The sequence below is a fragment of the Triticum aestivum genome, chromosome 2D (assembly GCF_018294505.1).
Source record: "Triticum aestivum cultivar Chinese Spring chromosome 2D, IWGSC CS RefSeq v2.1, whole genome shotgun sequence".
In the NCBI taxonomy this organism is placed as follows: domain Eukaryota; kingdom Viridiplantae; phylum Streptophyta; class Magnoliopsida; order Poales; family Poaceae; genus Triticum; species Triticum aestivum.
The window spans coordinates 222420387-222434059 of record NC_057799.1 but is presented as its reverse complement, the minus strand read 5'-3'; positions in this window follow the sequence as shown (position 1 = coordinate 222434059).

Sequence of the window (13673 nt, the reverse complement as noted above, 5' to 3'; positions counted from 1 at the left end):
CATAGTAGTAGGTGCTACTGGCGAAGGGGGGAAACATCCGGGAAAGTATTCCCGATGCTTCGCGTTTTCGGACAAATGGACCGGAGGTGAAATGTTGCAGGTTCACTATGCTAGGGACGTGTGGTGAACGAACGGACTGCGTATTCGGATTCGTCTCGTCGTTCTGAGCAACTTTCATGTACAAAGTTTTTCCATCCGAGCTACGGTTTATTTTATATTAATTTTAAAAGATTTAAATCGTTTTTAGGATTTATTTAATTATTTTAAATCAACATTATCCAGAATAGTGTTTGCTGACGTCATCATGACATCAGCAGTCAACTTTGACCATTGACCGGTCGAACTGACAGGTGGGCCCGTTCGTCATTGTCTTAGTCTAACTAAGCAGGTTTAATTAGTTTAATTAAGTCATTATGTTAATTTAACAGATTTAATTAAGTTAATTAATTATCTAATTAATTAATTAATATTTTCTAATTAATTTTCTAGTTCTTTTTTTTATTTAAATGGGGGCGTGGGGCCCATATGTCATAGGCTCTGGGGAGCCTAGCGGGCACTGGGCGACTGGGCACTGCGGGCGTCAGCCCGTTTGGGTGCCTGCCCAAGCCAGTGGAGGCGTCGGGCGCCGGTGGCTGCAGCGAGGTGCGTCGGGTAGGAGGCGGCAGTGGGGAACGGCCACGGGTGGAGCGATTGGGGCGGCGGCCATGGTGGAGCAGGGAGGCAGCGGGACGGTGTAGGATGGCGGCGGCCGTGAGCGGGCGCCGGAGCGCGTGCGGCGAGGGGCGCGGCCGTGCTCGACCGCAAGGCAGAGACGGGGCGGAGGCGAGCGGACTGCACGGGCGCGAGGTGGACGAGCGCGGTGACCGCGGACGAAAGGAAGGGGAGGCGGAGGCCGAGGGCCTCACCGGCGTTTGCAGGGGGCACATGGGCGTCGAGGCTCGGGGGCGACCCGTGGGGAGGAGGACGGGGACGATCGACAGAGACGGGGAGGCGGTCCGGGTCATCGGCGACGAGTGCGGCAGGGCGACGGGGTCGAGGGCGCGGCGCCGGAACGGCGGCCTCGACTCGGGACGAGGAGGAGGTGAGGAGGCGAGGCAACGGGGTCGAGGTAGTTGAAGGGCGTCGATGGCGAGCGGCTCAACGGGGATCGGAGAGACGACCAAGGTTGAAGAAGAGACGACGGCGACGACTTGGTGTAGTTCCTGCTCGCTGGCGTTGGCGTGAAGGTCGAGGGGCAGCCCCTCGAAGCGTCGGCCTGCTTAGGGAGGCCGGTGGCCATGGGGTTCACGGTGACGCGACATCGAGCGCGGTCGGGCGGTTGCGGGGAGAGGGAGCGGCGCGAGGTAGGAGAGAAGGAGGAGGCTAGGGTGGCCTCGGCTCGCAGCAGAGCAGTGGGGGAGGCGAGGCCATGGGGATCGGGCGCTGGCCTGCCTGCTCTGGTGCTGGGGGTGTTGGGTGTGTGGCGGCGCTGGGAGGGAGACGAGGGAGACGTGGGGGGAAGTGGGGATCATGGGATGGGTCTAGGGTTTGGGGGGTGGTGAGTGGATAAGGGGGGGGAGTGGGTGGCCGGCTGGGCATGATGGGTTGGCCCAGTTGGGCCACGGCCCAGGGGGTTTTCTCTTTTTTTTTTGTTTTTTGTTTTGTAATTTCTTTTCTTTTATTTATTTTCTTTTCTGTTTTAAATCATTTTAATTTATCTAGGCATTTTATAAAAATGTGTTTATTACACCATATTTACTTATGCAAAATATGGCACCTCCCGAACATTTTTGTTTTAAATTTTGAAAAACTTTTATCGTTGACATTAATTTGAATTTGAATTTTTAAACGGTTTGACCTAACGGTAGATTAGCAAAGTAACCGTGGTGACGTGGCACCATTAGCGTGGGATTACTGTAGCCTAATTATCCGGGCGTTACAACGGGAATCACAAACTTTAACACAAGTATTTCTCAAATTCAAAACTACTCAACTAACATGACTCTAATATCACCATCTTCATATCTCAAAACAATTATCAAGCATCAAACTTCTCATAGTATTCAACACACTCATAAGAATTTTTCTTTTACTAATCTTGTATGCCTATTATTGTTAAAGCAAACTACCATGCTGTTTTGTAGGACTCTCAAAATAATCTAATTGAAGCATGAGAGAACAATAGTTTCTATAAAACAAATCCACCACCGTGCTCTAAAAGATATAAGTGAAGCACTAGAGCAAAAACTATATAACTCAAAAGATATAAGTGAAGCACATAGAGTATTCTAATAATTTCCGAATCATGTGTGTCTCTCTCAAAAGGTGTGTACAGCAAGGATGATTGTGGTAAACTAAAAATCAAAGACTCAAATGATACAAGACGATCCAAGCAAAACACATATCATGTGGTGAATAAAAATATAGCTCTCCAAGTAAAGTTACCGATGGAAGTAGACGAAAGTGGGGATGCCTTCCGGGGAATCCCCAAGCTTTGGCTTTTGGGTATCCTTAGATTCTCTTGGGGTGCCATGGGCATACCTAAGCTTAGGCTCTTGCCACTCCTTGTTCCATAATCCATCAAATCTTTCACCCAAAACTTGAAAACTTCACAACACAAAACTCAGCAGAAAATCTCGTGAGCTCCGTTAGCGAAAGAAAACAAAATACCACTTGAAGGTACTATAATGAACTCATTCTTTATTTATATTGGTGTTAAACCTACTGTATTTCAACTTCTCTATGGTTTATAAACTATTTTACTAGCCATAGATTCATCAAAATAAGCAAACAACACACGAAAAACAGAATCTGTCAAAAACAGAACAGTCTGTAGTAATCTGTAACTAACGCAAACTTCTGGAACTCCAAAAATTCAGCCAAAATAGGACGACCTAGAAAATTTGTTTATTAATCGGCAGCAATTGGAATAAATATTTTATCACGTTCTGGTGATTTTTAAAAATTATTTTCGTGAACAGAAAGTTTCTGGAATTTTCTGCAAGATCAAATAACTATCATGCAAGAAGATCCTATAGGTTTAACTTGGCACAAACACTAATTAAAACATAAAAACACATCTAACCAGAGGCTAGATCAAAGATTTATTCCTAAACATATGCAAAAAGCAAAAAACTAAAAATAAAATTGGGTTGCCTCCCAACAAGCGCTATCGTTTAACGCCCCTGGCTAGGCATAAAAGCAAGGATAGATCTAGGTATTGCCATCTTTGGTACGCAATCCATAAGTGGCTCTCATGATAGATTCATATGGTAATTTTATTTTATTTCTAGGGAAGTGTTCCATGCCTTTCCTTAACAGAAATTGGAATCTAATATTCCCTTCCTTCATATCAATAATTGCACCAATCGTTCTAAGGAAAGGTCTACCAAGAATAATAGGACATGAAGGATTGCAATCTATATCAAGAACAATCTACGGGCACATAGTTACTATTTGCAACAATAAGAACATCATTAATTGTTCCCATAGGTTTCTTAATAGTGGAATCCGCAAGGTGCAAGTTTAGAGAGCAATCATCAAAATCACGGAAACCTAGCAAATCGCACAAAGTCTTTGGAATCATGGAAACACTGGCACCCAAATCACACAAAGCATAGCATTCATGATCTTTAATCTTAATTTTAATAGTAGGTTCCCATTCATCATAAAGTTTTCTAGGGATAGAAACTTCCAACTCAAGTTTTTCTTCATAAGACTGCATTAAAGCATCAACGATATGTTTGGTAAAGGCTTCATTTTGACTATAAGCATGAGGAGAATTTAGCATGGATTGCAACAAGGAAATACAATCTATCAAAGAGCAATTATCATAATTAAATTCCTTGAAATCCAAAATAGTGGGTTCATTAATATCTAATGTTTTGATCTCTTCAATCCCACTTTTATCAATTTTAGCATCAAGATCTAAAAACTCCGAATTTTTGGAACGCCTTCTAGGTAAAGGTGGATCATATTCAGTCCCATCATTATCAAGATTCATATTTCAAAACAAAGATTTAATAGGGGACACATCAATAACTTTTAGATCTTCATCTTTATTTTCATAGAAATTTGAAGAACACGCTTTCACAAAGCAATCTTTCTTAGCACGCATCCTAGCGGTTCTTTCTTTGCACTCATCAATGGAAATTCTCATGGCTTTGAGAGACTCATTGGTATCATGCTTAGGAGGAATAGATCTAAGTTTGAAAGAATCAACATCAAGAGAAATTCTATCAACGTTCCTAGCCAATTCATCAACTTTAAGCAACTTTTCTTTAAGCAAAGCATTGAAATTCTTTTGTGAATTCATAAATTCCTTAACACTAGTCTCAAATTCAGAAGGCATCTTATTAAAGTTTCCATAAGAATTGTTGTAGGAATTACCATAATTATTAGAGGAATTACTAGGATAAGGCCTAGGATTAAAGTTTCCTCTATACGCGTTGTTACCAAAATTATTCCTACCAACAAAATTCACATACATAGATTTATTATTATTCTCAATCAAAGTAGACAAAGGCATATCATTAGGATCAGAAGAAACACTCTTAGTAGCAAATAATTTCATAAGTTCATCCATCTTTCCACTTAAAACATTAATTTCTTCTATCGCATGCACTTTTTTATTAGTAGATCTTTCAGTGTGCCATTGAGAATAATTAACCATAATATTATCTAGGAGTTTTGTAGCTTCTCCTAAAGTGATTTCCATAAAAGTGCCTCCCGCGGCCGAATCTAAAAGATTTCTAGAAGCAAAATTCAATCCGGCATAAATTTTTTGTATAATCATCCACAAATTCAAACCATGCGTAGGGCAATTACGTATCATTAATTTCATCCTCTCCCAAGCTTGTGCAACATGTTCATGATCAAGTTGCTTAAAATTCATAATATCGTTTCTAAGAGAGATGATCTTAGCGGGAGGAAAATACTTAGAGATAAAAGCATCTTTGCACTTATTCCATGAATCAATAATATTTTTTGGCAAAGATGAAAAGCAAGCTTTAGCACGATCTCTAAGAGAAAAAGGAAATAGCTTCAGTTTAACAATATCATTGTCCACATCTTTCTTCTTTTGCATATCACACAAATCAACGAAGCTATTTAGATGGGTAGCGGCATCTTCACTAGGAAGGCCAGCGAATTGATCTTTCATGACAAGATTCAACAAAGCAGCATTGATTTCACAAGATTCAATATCGGTAAGAGGAGCAATCGGAGTGCTAAGGAAATCATTATTGTTGGTATTGGCAAAGTCACATAACTTGGTATTATCTTGAGCCATCGTGGCAAGCAAGCAATCCAACACACGAGCAAACAAGAAGCGAACAAAAAGAGGCGAACGGAAAAGAGAGGGCAAATAAAATGGCAAGGGTGAAGTGGGGAGAGGAAAACGAGAGGCAAATGGCAAATAATGTAATGAGGGAGATAAGGGTTTGTGATGGGTACTTGGTATGTTGACTTTTGCGTAGACTCCCCGGCAACGGCGCCAGAAATGGCTCGTTGTCGGGAGTCCAAATCTTGACTTGAACTTGCGTAAGCCTCCCCGGCAACGGCGCCAGAAATCCTTCTTGCTACCTCTTGAGCACTGCATTGGTTTTTCCTTGAAGAGGAAAGGGTGATGCAGCAAAGTAGCGTAAGTATTTCCCTCAGTTTTTGAGAACCAAGGTATCAATCTAGTAGGAGGCCACACACGAGTCCCTCGCACCTACACAAACAAGTAAATCCTCGCAACCAACGCGATAAGGGGTTGTCAATCCCTACACGGTCACTTACGAGAGTGAGATCTGATAGATATGATAAGATAATATTTTTGGTATTTTTATGATAAAGATGCAAATTAAAGTAAACAAAATAAAAAGCAACGGAAATAGCTTGTTGGTGGGAGATTAATATGATGGAAAATAGACCTGGGGGCCATAGGTTCACTAGTGGCTTCTCTCATGAGCATAAATATTACGGTGGGTGAACAAATTACTGTTGAGCAATTGACAGAATTGAGCATAGTTATGAGAATATGTAGGTATGATCATGTATATAGGCATCACGTCCGAGACAAGTAGACCGACTCCTGCCTGCATCTACTACTATTACTGCACACATCGACCGCTATCCAGCATGCATCTAGAGTATTAAGTTCATGAGATCAGAGTAACGCTTTAAGCAAGATGACATGCTGTAGAGGGATAAACTCATGCAATATGATATGAACCCCATCTTGTTATCCTCGATGGCAACAATACAATACGTGCCTTGCTGCCCCTACTGTCACTGGGAAAGGACACCGCAAGGTTGAACCCAAAGCTAAGCACTTCTCCCATTGCAAGAAAGATCAATCTAGTAGGCCAAACCAAACTGATAATTCGAAGAGACTTGCAAAGATAACCAATCATACATAAAAGAATTCAGAAGATTCAAATATTGTTCATAGATAAACTTGATCATAAACCCACAATTCATCGGTCTCAACAAACACACCGCAAAAGAAGATTACATCGAATAGATCTCCAGGAGAGAGGGGGAGAACATTGTATTGAGATCCAAAAAGAGAGAATAAGCCATCTAGCTAATAACTATGGACCCGAAGGTCTGAGGTAAACTACTCACACATCATCGGAGAGGCTATGGTGTTGATGTAGAAGCCCTCCGTGATCGATGCCCCCTCCGGCGGAGCTCCGGAACAGGCCCCAAGATGGGATCTCACGGGTACAAAAGGTTGCGGCGGTGGAATTAGGTTTTTGGCTCCGTATCTGATAGTTTGGGGGTACGTAGGTATATATAGGAGGAAGGAGTACGTCGGTGGAGCAACAGGGGGCCCACGAGGGTGGAGGGCGCGCCCAGGGGGGTAGGCGCGCCCCTACCTCGTGCCCTCCTGGTTGATGTCTTGACGTAGGGTCCAAGTCCTCTAGATCATGTTCGTTCCGAAAATCACGTTCCCGAAGGTTTCATTCCGTTTGGACTCCGTTTGATATTCTTTTTCTGCGAAACTCCGAAATAGGCAAAAAACAGCAATTCTGGGCTGGGCCGCCGGTTAATAGGTTAGTCCCAAAAATAATAAAAGTGTATAATAAAGCCCAATAATGTCCAAAACAGAATATAATATAGCATGGAACAATAAAAAATTATAGATACGTTGGAGATGTATCACACGACACAGCGGAACTCTCAATGAAAGCACCAATGTCGGTGTCAAAACTGGCGGATCTCGAGTAGGGGGTCCCGAGCTGTGCGTCTAAGGTCGATGGTAACAGGAGATGGGGGACACGATGTTTACCCAGGTTCGGGCCCTCTCTATGGAGGTAATACCCTACTTCCTGCTTGATTGGTCTTGATGAATATGAGTATTGCAAGAGTTGATCTACCACGAGATCGTAATGGCTAAAACCCTAGAAGTCTAGCATGTATGACTATGATTATTCTCCTCGCCTCTATGGACTAAGCCCTCTGGTTTATATAGACACCGGAGGGGACTAGGGTTATACAAAGTCGGTTACAGAGAAAGGAATCTTCATATCCGGGCGCCAAGCTTGCCTTCCACACCAAGGAGAGTCCCATCTGGTCACGGGTGAGAGTCTTCGGTCTTATATCTTCACAGCCCATCAGTCCGGCCCATGTCCCATAGTCCGGACGCCTGAGGACCCCTTAATCCAGGACTCCCTCAGCGGCTTCTAGAGGTTGCCTCCATGGCATAGTAGATGACCATTGCGTTGGGGATTGCTGCTAGGACTTTGTTTACTGGGCATCCTTGCCTGACATCCGACCTTTAGGTCGTCCTTAAGTTGCTTGCAGATTCCTCCAATTGTTTGGATGATTGGATATACTCTACTGCTTTTGAAGGAGCTCACCAGGTCCTAGCCAGCGTTCGGGCTCATCATCCCAACACCAACCTCTGGACGATTGCGAGACCTCCTTCTAGAAGCCCGAATCCACAACTATTTGTGCATGAGGTCGTCAAGGAGGCTGAATATGTTGCCGGGGTCTGTCCCTGCCAAATATCATTAAAAGGCGTCCTAGTGTGGGTAGCTCATGGAGCGGAAGTTTGTAGGAAAACATATAAGGGTACTTTTGCGTACTATTGATGGGGTCCTGTACCGAGGGTGGCTAATGCCAAGGAGCCCGGTCTCATGGACCAGAAGGGGGCCCAGTGGGCCGGCGCGACACTAGCTCTAAGAAGCCAGACGACCTTCTTGGCGCCCAAGACTAGAGGACGGTGGCGCCCCTAGATCGCATCCAACATGTTGATAACCCACAAGTGCATGGGAATCAATTGTAGTTTTTCGTTAAATAAGAGTGTCGAACCCAACGAGGAGCAAATGGTAGAATTTATATTCTCTTCAAGTTATATCGACCAACGATACAAATACGCACACTTAATGTTTGCTTTACCTAGAACAAGTATGGAACTAGAAGTACTTTGTAGGTGTAATGCTAAAACTACTTTGCAAGAATAAAACTAGGAGTGCTTTGCGAGATAATAAAAGTTAGTTGTTTAGTAGAAAGCTTTTTGTAGAACGATGAGAAAGATTGTTCATAGACCATAGGCCCTTGAATATAACATGATAGATATTTATCATATGCAATCAGGGAGAGGCATGAGCTAACATACTTCCCATACTTGGATCACATGTTCTTATGATTGGAACTCTAGCAAGCATCCACAACTACTAAAGGTCATTATGGTAAAACCCAACCATAGCATTAGGTAACAAGTCCTCTTTACTCCCATACGCAACAACCCCCTTACTCGGGTATAAGCTTTTGTCACTCTCGCTACCTACTATAAGCGAATTACGAACGTATTGCAAAACCCTACGGCGGTAATCCTACATGCTTGTGCGACACGGAGGGTGATACGTCCATTTTGCATCGTGTTTTCCTACTGTTACTTATAGTGTTTTTGATCATTCTAACACTTTGTGATGCAATTCTAATGCCTTTTCTCTCTTAATCTACAAGATTTGTATGAAGAGGGAGATTGCCGAGAGCTGGAACTCTGGACCTGAAAAAGCTATATCAGAGACACCTATTCTGCACAACTCCAAATGAACTGAAATTTCATGGAGAATTATTTTTTAATATATAAAAATATTGGAGAAAATAAATACCAGAGGGGACCCACCAGGTGCTCACAAGGCACTTGAGCGCATCCAAGTGGCTTATGGGGCCCCTGGCTGGCCTCCGAGGCCCATCTTCTCCTATATGATGCCATTTTCCCTAGAAAAAATCAACAGAGGACTTTCCGATGAAGCACCACTGTCTCGAGGCGGAACCTGAGCAGGGCACTTTTGCTCTCCGACGGAGCGATTCCACCAGGGATACTTCCCTCCGAGAGGGGGAAATTGAAGCCATCGACATCACCAGCAACACTCTCATCGTGGGAGGACCGATCTTCATCAACATCTTCACTAGCACCATCTCACCTCAAACCTTAGTTCATCTCTTAGATTCAATCTTTGCCTCAAAACCTCATATTAGTACCTGTGGGTTACTAGTAGTGTTGATTACATCTTGTAGTTGATGTTGGTTGGTTTATTTGGTGGAAGATCATATGTTTAGATCCTTGATGCTATTCAATACCCCTCTGATCTTGAACATGAATATGATTTGTGAGTAGTTACTTTTGTTCTTGAGGACATGGGAGAAGCCTTGTCATAAGTAATCATGTGAATTTGGTATTCGTTTGATATTTTGATGATATGTATGTTGTTTCTTCCCTTAGTGATGTCGTGTGAACGTCGACTACATGACACTTCAACATACTTGGGCATAAGGGAAGTCATTGTGTAGTAATAAGTAGATGATGGGTTGCTAGGGTGACAGAAGCTTAAACCCTAGTTTGTGCGTTATTCCATAAGGGGCTGATTTGGATCCATATGTTGCATGCTATGGTCAGATTTATCTTAATTCTTATTTCGTAGTTGCGGATGCTTGCGAGAGGGGGTAATCATAAGCGGGAGGCTTGTTCAAGTAAGAACAACACCCAAGCATCGATCCACCCACATATCAAATTATCAAAGTAGCGGACGCGAGTCAAACAAACATGATGAAAGTGACTAGATGAAATTCCCGTGCGTCCTCAAGAACACTTTGCTTACTATAAGAAACCTTTACGACCTGTCCTTTGCTACAAAAAAGATTGAGCTACCTTTCTGCACCTTTTTTACAATTTATACTTGTTGCTCATTACAAATTACCTTGCTACCAAACTACCTGTTACCGATACTTTTAGTGCTTGTAGAAAATACCTTGCTGAAAACCTCTTGTCATTTCCTTCTACTCCTCGTTGGGTCGACACTCTTACTTATCGAAAGGACTATGATTGGTACCCTATACTTGTGGGCCATAAAGACTATTTTCTAGCGCCATTTCCGGGGAGTGAAGCACCTTTGGTGAGTGGAATTTGGCCAGGAAACATTTATATTACGTGTTGAAATTTACTGTCACTTGTTACTATGGAAAGTAATCATTTGAGGGGTATGTTCGAGGTATCTTCAACTTGACCGGAGGCACAAGGAGTTGTCCCTCAACCTACTGCATGTACTGAAAGTATTTATTATGACATTCATTCAGGTATGATAGAGAAACTGCTAGCTAATCCTTATGCAGGAGATGGAACAATACATCCTAATATGCACTTAATCTATGTGGATGAAGTTTTTGGATTATTTAAGCTTGCGGGTTTATCCAAGGATGGAGTTAAGAATAAGGTTTTCCTTTTATCGTTGGAGGGAAAGGCATTGACATTCTATAGGCCATGTGATGATATTGGAACGTGGGATTGGAACCGATTGAAATTGGAATTATCAGAAGTTTTATCCTATGCATCTAGTTCATTGTGATCGGAATTATATATATATATATATATATATATATATATATATATATATATATATAATTTTTGGCCTCGTGAAGGAGAAAGTATCGCTCAAGCTTGGGGGAGGCTTAAGTACATGTTGTGCACATGCCCCAATCATGAGCTCTCAAGAGAAATTATTATAGAAAAAATTTATGCTCGGCTTTCTCATAATGATCATCAATGCTCGATTCTTCTTCTACCGGTTCCTTTATGAAGAAAACTATTGAATTAAAATGGGATCTCCTGGAAAGAATGAAACGCAACTCTGAAGATTGGGAACTCGACAAAGATAAAGAGTCAGGTAATAAACTTGATTTTGATTGTGTTAAATCTTTTATGGAAACTGATGCTTTTCATAAGTTTAGTACTCAATGTGGACTTGACTCTGAGATAGTAGCCTCTTTTTGCGAATCATTTGCTACTCATGTTGATCTCCCTAAGGAGAAGTGGTTTAAATATTACCCCCATTAAAGAAAAGATTGAGGAGCCCGTTATAGTTAAAGATGAAACTATCATTTACAATGTTGATCCAGTTGTGCCTACTACTTATATCGAGAAACCTCCTTTTCTTGTTAGGACTAAGGAACATGCTAAAGTCTCAATTGTGGTTAATAAAAGTAATATTAGAACACCTAGACCCTCTGGAAAAATTAAATTTGAACCTAATGTTGATATGGTTAAAGATCTCTTGGTCAATAATATTGATGGGCATGTTATTTTACTTCTGCGATGAAGCTACTAGAATTGCTAAGCCCCATACTAAAGATAAGAATAAGCCCGTTGTTGGCATGCCTGTTGTCTCAGTTCAAATAAGAGACCATTATTACCATGGTTTATGTGATTTGGGTGCTAGTATGAGTGCTATTTTGTTTACCTTATATCAAGAGATTATGAATGATATTGCACCTGTTGAGATAGTGGACATTGATGTTACTATTAAGCTTGCGAATAGAGATACTATTTCACCGCTTGGGATTGTTAGAGATGTTGAAGTCTTGTGTGGAAAGATAAAAATACCCTACCGATTTTCTAGTTCTTGGTTCTCCACAAGATGATTTTTGTCCCATTATATTTGGTAGACTTTCTTAAATACAGTTAATGCTAAGATTGGTTGCAATAAGGAAACTGTCAATGTTAACATTGGTGATGTATCTCATGAGTTTACTTTATCAAATTCTGTATTACCTAGTAAGGATAAAATAGTTGGTCTTGCTTCTATTGTCGTACCTCCTACTGATGCGTTAGAACAATATTTGCTAGACCATGAAAATGATATGCATATGAATGAAAGAAATGAAATAGATGAGATATTCTTTAATCAAGCACCTATCCTTAAATATAGTTTGCCTGTTGAAACCCTTGGAGGTCCTCCTCCACCTAAGGGTGACCCCGTGTCCGAACTTAAGAAATTACCCGACACATTGAAATATTCTTATCTTGATGAAAAGAAGATATATCCTATTATTATTAGTGCTAAACTTTCAGAGCACAGAGAAAAGAGATTACTTAAAACTCTAAGGAAGAACCGTGCTGCTATTGGATATAGTCTTGATGATCTTAAGGTCATTGGTATCACTCTATGTCAACACAAGATTAATATGGAACCTGATGTTAAGCCAGTTGTTGATCATCAATAACGGTTGAATCCTAAGATGAAGCATGTGGTAAGAACTGACATATTAAAGCTTCTAGAAGCAGGTATAATTTATCCCATAGCTGATAGTAGATGGGTAAGCCATATTCATTGTGTTCCTAAGAAAGGAGGTATAACTGTTGTTCCTAATGATAAAAATGAACTCATCCACCAAAGAGCTATAACTGGTTATAGGATGGTAATTGATTTCAGGAAATTAAACAAAGCTACTAGAAAAGATCATTACCCCTTGCCTTTTATTAATCAAATTTTAGAAATATTGTCTAAGCATACACACTTTTGTTTCCTTGAAGGATATTATGGTTTTTCTCAAATACATGTGTCAAAAGAAGATCAAGAGAAAACTACTTTTACCTGCCCTTTTGGAAATTATTCTTATAGACTTATGCCTTTCGGTTTATGTAATGCACCTGATACCTTTCAAAGATATATGACTGCTATATTCTCATATTTTTATGAAAAGATTGTTGAGGTTTTCATCGATGATTTTTCCATTTACGGGACTTCTTTTGATAATTGCTTAAGCAACCTTGATCAAGTTTTGTAGAGATTTGAAGAAACTAATCTTGTCTTGAATTGGGAGAAGTGCCACTTTATGGTTAATGAAGGTATAATACTTGGGCATAAAATTTCTAAACGAGGTACTGAAGTAGATAAAGCTAAAGTTGATGCAATTGAGAAAATTTCATGTCCTAAAGATATTAAAGGTATAAGAAGTTTCCTTGGTCATGCTGGTTTCTATAAGAGGTTTATTAAAGACTTCTCTAAAATTTCTAGGCCTCTTACTAATCTTTTGCAAAAATATGTTCCATTTGTTTTTATGATGATTGTGTAGAAGCCTTTGAAATACTTAAGAAAGCCTTAATCTCTGCACCCATTGTCCAACCACCTGATTCGAACCTACCATTTGAAATTATGTGTGATGCTAGTGATTATGTTGTTGGTGTTGTTCTAGGTCAAAGAGTTGATAAGAAATTGAATGGCATCCATTATGCTAGTAAAACTCTAGACATTGCTCAAAGAATTTATGCTACTACTGAGAAAGAATTTCTAGCAGTTGTGTTTGCATGTGATAAATTCAGATCTTATATAGCTGATTCTAAGGTAATTGTTCACACAGATCATGTTGCTATTAAATACCTTACGAAAAAGAAAGATGCTAAACCTAGGCTGCTTAGG